Source organism: Gossypium raimondii, chromosome 5 (genome assembly GCF_025698545.1).
Source record: "Gossypium raimondii isolate GPD5lz chromosome 5, ASM2569854v1, whole genome shotgun sequence".
In the NCBI taxonomy this organism is placed as follows: domain Eukaryota; kingdom Viridiplantae; phylum Streptophyta; class Magnoliopsida; order Malvales; family Malvaceae; genus Gossypium; species Gossypium raimondii.
The window spans coordinates 36,318,886-36,333,296 of NC_068569.1; the positions used below are offsets into that span (position 1 = coordinate 36,318,886).

The 14,411-nt window shown below is 34.3% G+C and overlaps 1 non-coding gene across 1 annotated transcript; it reads left to right on the forward strand.

Moving 5' to 3' along the window:
* Positions 1-3,205: 3,205 nt before the first annotated feature.
* Positions 3,206-3,312, forward strand: LOC128041445 (small nucleolar RNA R71). Its single transcript, XR_008196467.1, has one exon. It is a non-coding gene; the product is annotated as a small nucleolar RNA R71 (small nucleolar RNA).
* The last annotated feature ends 11,099 nt before the right edge of the window (positions 3,313-14,411 follow it).

Consider the following 14,411-nt stretch of genomic DNA (forward strand, 5'->3'; position numbering starts at 1 on the left):
TGATGCTGTCCAAAACTATTTTATTGCAAATTTTACTCTTTCATGATTTCTTTGTATTAACATTTATTTCGACACACATAACACCAAAGCATATCCATAACTAGCTATTACAATAGCTAACCATTATCATATATTTACATGCCATTCATTGGCCAATTTCACCTATACATCAACAACAAAGACTTAAACATATCATGTCTCAATTTAATTTGGCCTAAAAGCCTCACACAATCATCAATAAAATTTAACACATATTTATACCTTATAAGTATAGACCTATAATCACAAGGTCATAACACGATCATTCTCATAAGTATGACTTACTCATTTACATTCTTGCCAAAATGTCCAATATACATCGAGTTCATTACTCATGAATTTTACGTACATACATGTATCCTTTCAACATGATCATACCTTGTCTTTTCTTTTACATAACCTTTGGATTATCCATTGAACCACTTGGAATACTAAGGATAATCTGGAAAATTAATACATAATGTCTCGTACCAATGCCATGTCCCAAACATGGTCTTACATGGAAATCTCGTATCGACGCCAATAGCCCAACTATGGTCTCACACGAAATCTCAAATCGATATTGGAACATCATCAACCGAATTCACAAAGCAATTATACAATTCATTTTATATGAAAACATTAAATACATAATAATGTGATGTTGCATTATTTACACACAAACTTACCTCGGTAGCATAATTGGTGAAAAGAACTTATTCGTCATATTCTTTGTTTTTCCCCCGTTCTAAGTCCGAATATCGTCTTCCTTGATCTATATGAATTCAAATTTAACTCATTTAATTGTCTATTCATTCAATTTCATCCAAAAATACCTATTTGGACATTTTTGCACTTAGCCCCTAAACTTTCACATTTATTCAATTTAGTCCCTATTTCACAAATACACAAAATTCACACAATTCAATATAACCCAAGCTTAGTCGAATTACTATAGGGCCCCTAGCAGCCCAAAACTTTCATTTATTTCACATTTCAACCACTCAATTTGCATATTTCACAATTTAATCCCTATTTGATATTTTTGTCAAAAATCACTTTACAAAACATATTAATCTATCAACAATTATTCATTTTCTATCATCAACATTCAAAAACATCAAGCTATCATCAATGGCAACTCACAAGTTCATCAACCAATTCAAAAAATTAAGGCATGGGCTAGCTAGAACACGAAGCAACTATCTCAAAAACGTAAAAATTATCAAAAACTGAGCTCAAACTGTACCTTAATCAAGCCATGAGTGTGTCAAACCCTAAAGAGAAAAAATAGCTTCTTTTTCTTGGCTATTTGGTTGAAGAAAGAACATAAAAGATGATACTTAGCTTTACTTTAGTAAATTCTATCTTTATTTACTTAATTACTTATTTAACCTTTAAAATTATTACAATTTACAAGTGTACCAAGACATGACATTCCACTAACTCATAAATGGCCTATTTACCACTTAAGGACCTTTACTTTAATGTTCTATAGCTGTTAGACACCTTTAGCTTATAGAACACAACTTTTACTCTTTACGCTTTACGCGATTTAGTCCTTTTTACCGAATTAAGCATTCAAATAGTAAAATTTCTTTACGAAACTTTCCCACACATATATAATCACATGCTGCAAATACCAAAAATAATATTAAAAAATATTCTGACCTCAGATTTGTGGTTTCAAAACCACTATTCCAATTTAACTAAAACCGGGTTGTTACATTCTCTTCTTGCTCTTTGGTCAATTTTGTTGAAACAATCACAGCCAAAGTAGAAGCGTTACCTAAATAAACATATTTTAAATATGAGGGAAGTACCTTCAGTTCTAGTTTAGGTGGCTCCTCAATTGATGCTTTTGGTTGGGCATAATCCTTTGGTTGGGCATAACTCCAAATATTCAGAGCGGGATTGCGGTTTAAATCCCCTTTGGTTAGCTTCTAGCAAAGCTAAGTATTCATCACCCTATTCATCATTTGGAGGGTTTGACGTCAAAATTTGCTCTAACGAGTCCTCAACATAGTTGAGTTCCTTTTCCATAATTACTTCCTCTAAATCGGACACTGCAGAACAATTATCAAGTGTGTCAGGAAATCACATAGACTTAAAAACATTAAATGTTACATGATCGTCCTGAACACGCATAGAAAGCTCGCCCTTCTGCACATCGATAAGGGTCCTTCCAATTGCTAGGAAAGGTCTTCCTGGGATGATTGGCACCTCTTTATCTACTTCAAAGTCTAGAATAACAAAGTCGGTAGGAAAAATAAATTTGTCTACACGTACCAATACATCCTCGATATTTCCTTCTAGATGTGCTAAGGATCGATCTGCTAATTGAAGTGTAACCGTAGTAGGTCTAACTTCACCTATCCCTAACTTTCTAAATATTAACATAGGCATTAAGTTGATACTCGCACCCAAATCATATAGTGTCTTACCACAATATGTTGCTCCAATGTTTCAAGGTATGGTAAAATATCTAGGATCCTTCAACTTCGAGGGTTGTTTGTCTTGAAGATATGCAACTGCATTCCTTCGTTAAGGCTACTGTCTCAAATTCTCCAAGTTTTCGTCTCTTGGACAAGATATCCTTCATGAATTTGACGTAGTTCGACATTTTTTCAAGTGCTTCTACCAACAGGATATTGATATGAAGTTTCTTGAGGACGTCTAGAAACTTCTTGAACTGGACTTCCTATTTCTACTTCTGAAGCCTTTGAGGGTAAGGTGGTGGAGGCTTCTTCACTGGAACTAGTTGATTCATCTTCTGTGGCAATTCTGATTACCCATGTAATACACAAATTCTAGGTTTGATGGACATTCTTCGAACAAATGTCCTTCCCCATAATAAACACAAGCTGTATTTTCAAAGTGATTAGGTGGCTGAGCTGCAAAACTATTAAACCCATTAGTGGTAAAATTTTTAAGCATTGAAGAAATTGAAGATACATACAATGCAAGTGAAGTGAGTGGATCCACTTCATGTATTCCAGAGGCTCATCTTCCTGACACTATTCGATTGGTTGGCCATTGATAATTGTTGCTAGCAATTCTCTCAATGATTTCATAAGTCTCATTATAAGACTTAGAAATGGGAGCACCATTAGCAGAAGCGTCAACTACCATCCTCGTGTGAGCATTAAGACCATTGTAGAATGTCTCAAGTTGGATTCAATGAGAGAATCCATGCTTAGGGCACTTCTGTAATAATTCTTTGTACCTTTCTCATGTCGTATACAAGGACTCATCATCCATTTGTTGGAAAGCAGAGATCTCATTCCTCAACTTAGCATTCTTGCTAGGCAAGAAATACTTCATGAGGAATCTTTCTGCTAACTCTTGCCTTGTGGAAATGGAATTTAGTGGCAATGAATTTAACCAAGCTTAAGCCCTGTCCATTAGTGAATATGGGAATAACTTTAATCGTAATGCATCTTCGGGTACTCCAGCTAACTTGAAATAATTTGTCACCTCCATAAACAGTCTTAAGTGAAGGTGAGAATCTTCGATAGGCATTCCACTAAATTGGCCCCTTGTCTGAAGCATCTGGAACATGACTAGCTTTAGCTTGAACTATTGTGCCTCGATTTTGGCTCTCTTAATACCCGAATTAAGATCATGAAACACTGACACAGCATACTATCTTAGAGCTCTATCCCTATCATCAGCAATAAGGATCCCGTAACTCAAACCCCGGGACCGGGTATTAAGAGACCCAAAATCGAGGTCAGATGAGAGGTGTTACATTAATCAAGAAGAAATCTACTAGGAATAAAGGTCAGAAGTGTATTATTTGAGATTAGGAGACTCTAGTTCTTCATTTTTTCCATAATTTTGCATTTACCAAAAATGTAACACCTTTTACTTATCCTAGTGTACGATATGAGTAAGAGATGCCATCAGAGTACATTCAAGCTAGTGCAATTTTTTTTCTTTTATAAAAAACTCATATTACAACAGATACTAAATGTTTTTGGTGTCAACTTGAAAGAATATTGAACTTAAATAAATCATTTGAGTTGTTTGGTAACTTGTTTGAACCTATTCAAGTCATAAAGCAAGGCTCCAAAGTTCACTAGCTTAAAACGAAGTATTTTGAGTTTGGGAATGGGAGCTTGATCCTAATTTAAAACATGAAAACAATTTTTAAAATCATTAAACCAAGTTTGGGAATTTAAAAGCCTTTGAAGAAAATTTTAAATCATTTTAACGATGATCGTGGTTGCCAAAGGTGCTCAATACCCAAAATCAACCCTGAAAAGTCAAAACGACTCAAAACAGTGTAGTTTCTTAAGTTTAGGGCACTTTTTGTGATAAAAGTCCTAGGTGTACTGATACAAGTGCTCCAAATAGCACATTGATTCATTTCGCCTCACTTGTACACTTGATCCCATGTTTCGAAACCATAGTCCTTAGAGCACAAAAATGCCCTGAAACCCCCATTTTTCATTCCTAAACTTCACCATAACAAAAACCAAGCTTAAGGATCTTAAAAATCACATTTTATTGGTTGTAAACAAACACTGAAACACCTCTAAATGAGTCATTTATAAAACATGGTTTGAGATTAACAAGTTTCCAATTAAGACTTAACATAAAACATATTCAAATGGAATGAAAACTTGTTAAACATGCATGAAAGAGCAAGCATTGTAAAATGTATATAATGTAACACCCTTTACCTAGGTTAATCCGATAACTCGAGAAAATGATGTTGCATTTGCGCTCTAAGTTAATTTAATTCAAATTCCATTTATACAGTTTATTATTATCATTTCAAACTCTTTTGATGTATCTCGGATCACTTTTGGGCATCTCCTACAGTTTGGTTGTGATCGGAGGTCATTCAGGCCTATTTCAAGTCCAATTGAGAAAAAAACAAAGTAAAACAGGGCACTTGTATTGATACTCACTATTCCAAGTATTGATACATCTTCCTTGGAACTATTTATTTTTTCTCTTTGGATTACTTGTATCAATACGAGTTCAACAAGTATCGATACTTCAATACAAGGGACCCTAAAACATCCTAGAACACTTTCATTTAATGCCAATTTCAATACCAGACATTCCTAAACACATTTCAATCATTTTAAACCATCTTACACCTCAAAGATCATATAATTCATCATATGCTCATTGCATAATTTAAACAATTTCACTAGGCCATCAAAACATTTAAGCTTCTGTAAGTACTTTCACTCACATTATTGAACATAAATAATCAAATTAGGCCTATGTACATGTCATAATCTATACCATGAGTTAAATTTCATATTCTTTCCCCCCAAGCCTTGATGATGTGATGAGATTTTTTTATGATGATATTTTGTCAAAGGCTTCAATCTAATATTTCACCTATGCGTTAAACAACAACACGTTAAGCTATAATATAGCTTAGTCAATACCCATGAATTAAAATCTTTCCATTACTTTAATTTATTTAATATTAACAATATTACTATTATAATTTCATGAATATATCATATTAATCAAGAGGTTATTCAATATTTACAAATTCACTAATACTTCGATTCACTATTTTATCACTTCACGGTTTAATAGGATTTATTATCATAAATCACTTACCAAACTTTTTAGCTCATGCTAGACTCGCTTAAACAAGATGGATACATGGAACATAACACGATAAACGGACCACATAAGTTTGAAAACACAGGCTTCAGAGTACAATATCACGAATATCACGATTAACACAGGAGTGCTCAGGTTCTTATCGCATGCCGACTATATCCACAACCTTCAACACTAGTCTACATTAGCACTCGAATATTTACATTATTTACAAATGAATTTGATATTTTACGATTTTCACAATTTCACTACACTTTTGAACTTCTTCAATTTAGTCCCCATATTCACAATTTAAAGAATAACTGTAAATTTCAATTACAATAATCACAACATTTTATCGAAAATAGTTTTTAAAGAATAACAGTTGTCAAACAACAAAAGTACGTGGGGTATGTTCATCATTTCTTTTCAAAAACAGTTTTGGAGTCATAAGTAATGCGAAACAGATAAGTTTTGAAGACAAAAGTATTTTAAAAAAGTTCTTTTGAACCCAAACACGTAGGCTATATAATTTATAACTTTTAAACTTAAACACAAAAGCTATAATTTGTAAATTTTGCATTTGGAAAAAGCACTTTCAGAGTCAGAATAGTGTTTTTAACACTCATTTATCATTCAATGTATTTTTGTAATATTTATATTAGATACATAATTATTTACTTTTTAAAATTTATTTCAAATATATAACATTATACATTTGAATTTGTAATGGTTATGAGAGCTTATTGACTTTGCCTTCTAACTGATAGTATAAAAAATAAGAAATTGTTACAAAATTTTGGATATCTGGTTAGAAAACTTCCTACATCTACGAGACCTTGCTCAAAAAGTAATTCACTATAAATCTACTTGTACAAGATGTGATTTAAGTTTAACTCACTTACAAATTGCAACCTCACTCCTATATATAATCTAGATCACTCTTTTCACTAAGACTTTCCCCTTGAAAGCTTAGTTACAAACTGAACAATGAGAACATTTTGTTTACAATAACTATGCACTAAAATAAGTTCATCACATAAACAAGTTAAATGCTCTCAATCTCATACATAAAACTACAAGAAGTCTTGTAAACATATAATGGCTTGCAAAATTACAATTAATGTGAATTTTGTCTCATTGAATTTAACTTGATAAAGTCTTTAATATGGAATAGAATTAGCAAAATATTATTTGGGTAATCTTCTTTGAAAAATAAATCTCTTCAAATAAAAAAACCCCATTCTCATTAAAAGTCTTCAAAAGATCCTTGCTTGACTTGATTTCCATGTTTTGATTTCAATAATGTGTTATTAAAAACTTGCAAAGATGTGTTTAAAGAGTCCAAGATTTTTTGGTCAAAAGATGTTGACCAAATATAACAAGTTACATTGTCTTCCAGATACAAACTAAATTGCAACTGAATTTGCATTTGGACTAAGTAATTGGCGCAAACATGTTATATTTTAATAACTAAAAATAATTAATATATTTAAATTAAAATGTACAAATAATTGCTATTAATTGCTTAAAAGATGTTTAAAATTTATGGTTCAAATATTGAAGTATTAATAATGATTAGTAATTTTATAATTTTATTATAAATTAAGTTGATTATATCATAATATTAATGAATTTAAATATTATTTAAATATATATTTTTGTTTACAATATTATATCTAAAATCAACATTTTATTTTCTCCAAAACACTTTTACCTTTGAAAACACTTTCTAAAAGTATTTTGGATAGCAAAAACCTCATTTTATTTATTACTTTATATGTAGTGTTCACATCTAAAAGCGATATTCAAACATTTTTATAAATTTAATCAAGAGAATCCACCCACTCTCTCTTTTTTAGTGGTGGTTGTTAGTTTTGCGGAGCCGTAGTTTTCAGCTTCTTTTTTGTTAACACCCCAAACTCAGCGTAGACGTTATGATCGGATCTTAAAGGTTTCATTGACTACATGGATCATCGAAATAGCCAAATAAAATCATTCTTTGAAATCATCATTTTTGTCAAGGTTTACATAACTCGTCATCTTTGTTAAAACACCAAGTTTTAGCGTTGTCTTTATAATTATAGTTCATTTACTTAGTAATGACATTTTAGGGAAAGAACACAGTCAAGTCGCAAAACAGTTTATATTTTCAAAATCAATTTCTTTTAATACGCAGAGGAAAATCATATTTTTTTACTTAAGCACAATATCATGCAATTATCAGTTATTAAATCAATTCATTGCAATAAAAACCATGCATGCAAACCTAAATAATGCATCCCAAAATCCACAGTCCCAAAAGAAAAAAAACAATTGCAATTCAAACCAAAATTAATTTAAAATTAAATTTAAATTCAAAAATTTAAATAAGTCCAGTGTTCGTGACGAGAATTCCGAAGGCCCAAATCCAATCCTACGATCATGGGCTACCTAAAAAAATTTAACTAAAGGGACGAGCTTCAAGAGCTTCGTGTAAAATAAGGCAACCAGAGAATATTCACAATTTCAACCAGTAAGACAATCAATCATCAGGTAGCAATTTTCCTAAAATTTTATGGCATCAATTCAATAAATTTCCCAAATGTCATGTTTATGGCACAGTTATGCAACAATGTAAGTCCTACCCATATCCTCCGTTACACACCACGAGTCTTCCAGGAACTTGTCATCCAAGCACCAAACAATTGGAGCCAAAGCTCAATGTGGTTCAACCACTATTATCAATCTTGCAGTTAAAACTGTCAATTAAGGTTGCGAATAAATCACCAATATCAATTGCAAACAAGCTGCCAATCTCTCCAATACTCCGATGCAGTATACTGACTAACGAATGATTGCGAGTTTACCGCCAATACTCCTTGAAACTCCTCCATCATCTACAATAACCAACCCCATGCAATGCAATATGACATACTTTCCATATATCAATAAAAAGGGGATATTTTCATGCTTCAGTCAATTCAATTTCAATTAATGGCATGCTTACAAAGCAACAATACTCAATATCACAATCACCATATTTCAAGTCATGCAAAAATTCAATTCATGAAACATATTTAATAAACACACCACTCAGTTAATTTACTTACCTCAATCGGCCAATCTACCAATTTCACTTACCATTCAACCATGCACAAAATTTCAGCAACCAAATACAATTATAAATCATTATACAATCACACACAAGGTTTAGAATCCACACCTGATTAATGCTAAACCAATGCACTACCGCTTAATCCTCAACTCCTAGATCTTAAGTCTAGGCTGGGTCGATTTAATCTGTACATGAGATGTCCAAAACACGAGTTAAAATCAGTCCCTATTTCCCCTATAGGTTCGGTCAAACAGAGGAATTAAACTGAAGCATCAGATCCAATTTTTAAACTCACTACTTACTCTTACTTCGACTTTGAATAGAAATTAAAGCAGCCTCAAAAGTAAATACTGATTCGAAACTTTTAAACCAGTTCCTAACAAAAAAGTAACACTCAAATTAGTAAGGATTAACCACCTATGGCCTTTAGAAGCATTCGGCTAAATTAAAATAATTAATTAAACTAACATGATGCTAGAAAAAAATAGCACTTACGCATTTTGATTCCTAGATCCGAGTTTACGATTTGAACGAAATGGAAGGCACACTTAAACGGTGAGATGAGTGGCTGTTTCAATATAATAAAAGGGAGGGAAAATGAAAGCAAGAGTGGGCAACAAAGGTGAACAAAATAATAGCCACTAATGGTGTTTTAAGGGGCGACAATACCACAACAACAGCAGTAATGGTAACTATTTTGTGCGACAAGAGGTGGGTAAATGGCAGCAAAAATGGGGAAAATCAAGAAATAATAGCATAAGAAAAAAATAGAACGTTCATAATTTGAGTTTGATCAACCCTCAGCATGGGCGACACAACAAAGGGGAAGTAAAAGTAATTTTCACTTTTACACACAACAGGATTCAAACTTGGGACCTAAAGGCAAGCTAAAGCCTCATCACTAAACCAATAGGCTCATTCTTATTGGCAAGCATACAAAAATTAAAGATAAGCTAGGTGTGACTAGCTAGATATAAGGATTAAAAATAATCAAAATTCAAGGGAAAGGAATCGAGCATAAGAGCTCAAGCACATATCCAAAACACCTAACCACTAAAACAAATTAAGTACTTGACATGATTTGGCCATTCAAAACTTAAGAAACTTGGGCGTTACATTTTTTTCCAATTTTAGTCAATTCTCTTTAGTTTTTGTCTACCATTTTTTCTCCACTTCGATTGTTTCTAGTTTTTTCAATCGATCATGGCGGAGGATTTGGCTAACAATTACCAAAAACTTAGTCTTATTGATTTAGAAACTTCAGAAATTGTAATTAAAGATGATGCAGGTGATTTTCTTGATACTTCTTATTGGATGGTAAGCAAACTGCATTGAAAAAGATGTTCAAATCTTGAGGTGAGTATAACCATTCTAAAATCCCACTGGAAATTATCATCTCCACTTTAGTTTTCTTCCATGGATGGTTCCCTTATCCTTATCAAATTTGGATATTTTTGTGACAAGAATAGGGTGTTAGATGGTGCTTCATGGACCTTTGACAACCATCTCCTTTTTCCAACAAATTATAATGATGATCTCTAACTTACACACTATGTCTTTGTCAATTATACCTTTTGGGTTTGTATTTATGGTCTTCCATTAAAATTCTTTACCAAGCGGATGGCACAATGTGTTATGGGCCAAAATAAGAAATGATGAAAATACTGCGTAGCAATAATACAGGTTAAGGAGCAGCAATTAGCTTAAACGGAGTGTATTGGTATAAGTATTAGTTACTTAAACAATATGTTTTGGTCAGCAACGGTTATATTATTAGTAACAAATTTTTGAACCATCTTTTCCAATTGTTTTTCTTCTTTCCATGTTGGTTATGTAGAACCAAAAAAGGCATGTAAAAAAATAAGAAATTTCTCCTCTCCTGATTTCTCTTTTCTTTACGTCTCTTTTCTTCGACCTTTCTTCTTCTTACTGAACAATTTCAATCTACATCAAGGGTATTAGAGCAAGCACGATCTTCATGGCTAGGGAAGGGGTTACCACACTTCTGCAAAAGAAGGTCAATAGCCTACAATAGGAGATTATAAAGATTCAAAATGTTTGGCTCTCCTAAATACGAGATTGGAAGTCAAGATGGAAGCCAGGTTGCAAGCCTTCATGAAAGAGATGAAAACAGATATTCACAATCTCTTTAAGTAGTATCTTGGGAACCCAACTACTCCCAGCAATGTATCTACCCAGTCAAGAGAAAAGGAATATTGGGAGGCCCACATCATGGTTTTCCTTCCAAAGAATCAATGAGGTTCATCGGCCCTTTTTGGTGACTAGTCATACAAGTTCTCCTTGATCTTAATATGGGTTGTTCCATGAAAGGTTTAATAAGCTAGACTACCATTGTTTTGATGGGTCAGATTTTAGAGGCTAGTGGTCAAAGCTTGAGCAATACTTTATTGTTGAAGGCATACTAGAAGGTGATGAGGTTTGCACAGATGTTGCACTTGGAAGGACGGGCTCTAAATTAGCATTACTTCCATGCTTAGAAGCATGGTGGGTTGCATATTTTGGAATGGGTAAGATATGCTACTAGCTTGAGAGAGAGGTTCGGATTGGGCATATTCAAGGACCCCATGTCTCAGTTGATAGCCTTGAAGGAACTCGGGATAGTCGAGCAATACCATGACCTATTTGTAAGTCTCCTAAACTAGTTACAGTTGTTAGCATCATATGCTCTAAGTGTTTTTCTTTTTAGCAATTTAAAGCATGAGATTGGTTAGTATCTAAATTTATTTAGGCCACAAACTTTATTTGAAAGGTTCTATATTTCCAAACAAGTGGAGGGTATTTTATCTAACTCTCCCAGGAACATTTTCTTCAATGGATCAAACTCTCTAACTCAATTTAGGTCTACAACTACTCCACTAGCAGGTACACACAAGTCAGTGGTCCTACTTCTTCAGGGTACATTCAATCACCTTGTTTCAACTACTTCCAATGGTTTTAATGTTCTTAGGGCTCCTTCCAAAGGAATAAGTCTAGCCTTAATTGCTGAGAGGAAACAGAAAGGGTTGTGTTTTTTGTGTGGACCAAGTACCATGTAGGCCATAAATGTGTCAAAGCTCAATTGTATCAGGTGTTCTTGAGCCTTAATCTGATGGTGAATGTGACAACTTCCAAGAACACTCAAATCAATTGAAGGACCCTATGGTGGAAGGTGATTCTACTCAAGAGCCTATTCTGTCACTACATGCCCTTCGAGACTCACAATGACCTCACACCATGTGATTTGAAGTAACTGTGGGAGCTGTAAAGGCTATCATATTGGTAGACTTGGGTAGCACACATAACTTCTTAGACATAAATTTGGCTAATAGGTTGGCTCTTCCAAAGCAAGATCAATTGAAGGTGACTATGGCTGATGGAAAAAGTGTGTTCACTAGGGGAACTTGCGAAAGGGTCCAATGGAAGGCACAGAGGTCCACTTTTTAGACTAATTTCATGTTATTGCCTTTGAAAGGTTGTGACATAGTCCTTGGTATACAATGGCTTCTCTCCTTAGGGTCAATAAATTGGAATTTTGGATCTATGACTACGAATTTTATGGCTGGAGGAGATCTCTATACTCTGAGGGGCATTCTCCCTCGTATAGTCCATTTGATGTCAACAATCCAGTCTTTAAGATGTTTTCCTATGATAGGCCAATGGCTAGGTCCTCGTACCATGGCCATGTCCTCTATTGCTCAAGTTTCCTTGTAGCACCTCCCTCCCAACTACCTAATGATCTACATGCCCTCATTGATGAATTTGTTTATAGTTTTAACATTCCTACTAGATTTCCACCTGCAAGGCTTCATGACCACAAAGTTCCCCTCAAAGATGAAGGAGTGATGATCAATATAAGGCCCTATAGATACCCTATTGTCTAAAAGGCTGAAATGGAAAAAATCATTCAATAGATGCTCCAAATAGGCATTATACGGGATAGTAACAGTAGCTTTGCCTCTCCTATAGTCATGGTAAAGAAAAAAGATGGCATCTGGAGGCTCTATGTTGATTACAAACATCTCAACCAGCTAACCATTAGGAACAGATTTCCTATTCCTATCATTGAGGAATTGTTAGATGAGTTGGGTCAGGTTAAGGTGTTTTCCAAGCTAGACCTAAGATCAGGATACAACCAAATCCGGATGCATAAAGTTGGCATCCAACAGCTTTCAGGACACATGAAGGGGACAATGAATTTTTGTTAATGCCCTTTGGACTCACTAATGCACCTTTAAGTTTTCAAGTACTTATAAATGCCACCTTCAAGCCTTTCTTAAGAAGATCAATTTTGGTCTCTTTAATGACATTTTGGTGTATTCAACAAGCTGGGATGAACATTTGGAGCACTTGAGAGCAGTCTTTCAGATTCTACAGTAGCATCAATTGTTTGTTAAGCATAGCAAATGCTCTTTAGGTTGAATATTTGGGTCATGTGATAACCAAGGATATTGTCCTCATGGATTAAGCTAAAGTTGATTATGTGCCCAACTAGTCAGTCCCTACTTACATAAGAGATTTAAGAGGCTTCCTATGCCTCTCTGGCTATTATAGGTGCTTTATCAGACATTATAGCATACTAGCTCTATCCTTCACCAATCTGCTAAAAAAGAATGCCTTGTTCTATGATAAACAAGCTAGCACATCATTTCAAAAACTCAAAGAAACCCTCTAATCAGCACCTGTATTAGTGCTACCTGGCTTCAAGCTAGAATTCTATGTAGACACAAATGCTTTTGGTTTGGGTGCAGGAGTTGTCCTACAACAAACAGGACAACCAGTGGCCTTTTTTAGCAAGGGCCTAAGGGTTAGACACCAATCATATTTATGAGAAGTAAATGCTTGTTGTATTGCTAGTTGTGAGGAAATAGCATGCCTACCTGATGGGAAGACATTTCAAAATAAGGACAGACCATCAAAGTTTGAGGTTCCTATCAAACCAACAAGCCATAACCCCTTTTTCAGCAAAGATAAGTCGCTAAAATGCTAGGGTATGACTATGAAGTCATATACAGAAAAGGCTTTTGTAATGCAACAGTTGATACCCTCTCTAGGAACAAGTTACTTTTAGAAGTACAGACATGGCAGCTGATTGGGCGTACCATGGTATTTGAGTTGTTGAATAAGGTGCAGGCATTGTATAAGTCTGATGACAAGCTTCATTAATTGTGTGATGAGGTGCAGCATCAACCTGCTCAACATCCTAAGTATGTGTGGGCTGGAAGGTTCTTAAGGAGGAAGGGTAACATTGTTGTGGGACAGGATGACAGCCTCAGATAATAACTTTTCTAGCATTTTCATGCTAGTCCCATAGGAAGGCGTTCTGGTAGCCAAGCTTGTCGTAAAAGGATGACATTTTTACTCTACTGGAAGGGTATGACTAGAGACATCAAAATATGGATTAAAGAATGCCCCATATGCCATAAATGTAAGGCAGAGAATGTAGCAAAACCTGGCCTACTACAACCCTTGCCTGTATTAAACAGGGCTTGGTCCTCTATTAGTATGGATTTTATAGAGGGTCTTCCAAAATCCAAAGGGAAGTCTATCATATTGGTAGTTTTGGACTGCCTTACCAAGTTTGGACATTTTTTATCCCTTGCACACCCTTTTACAGCTGGTACAGTGGCACAAAACTTTCTGAATCATGTCTTCAAGCTTCATAGGATGCCTGATTCCATCATATCTGATAAGGATAAGATATTTTTTAGCAATTTTT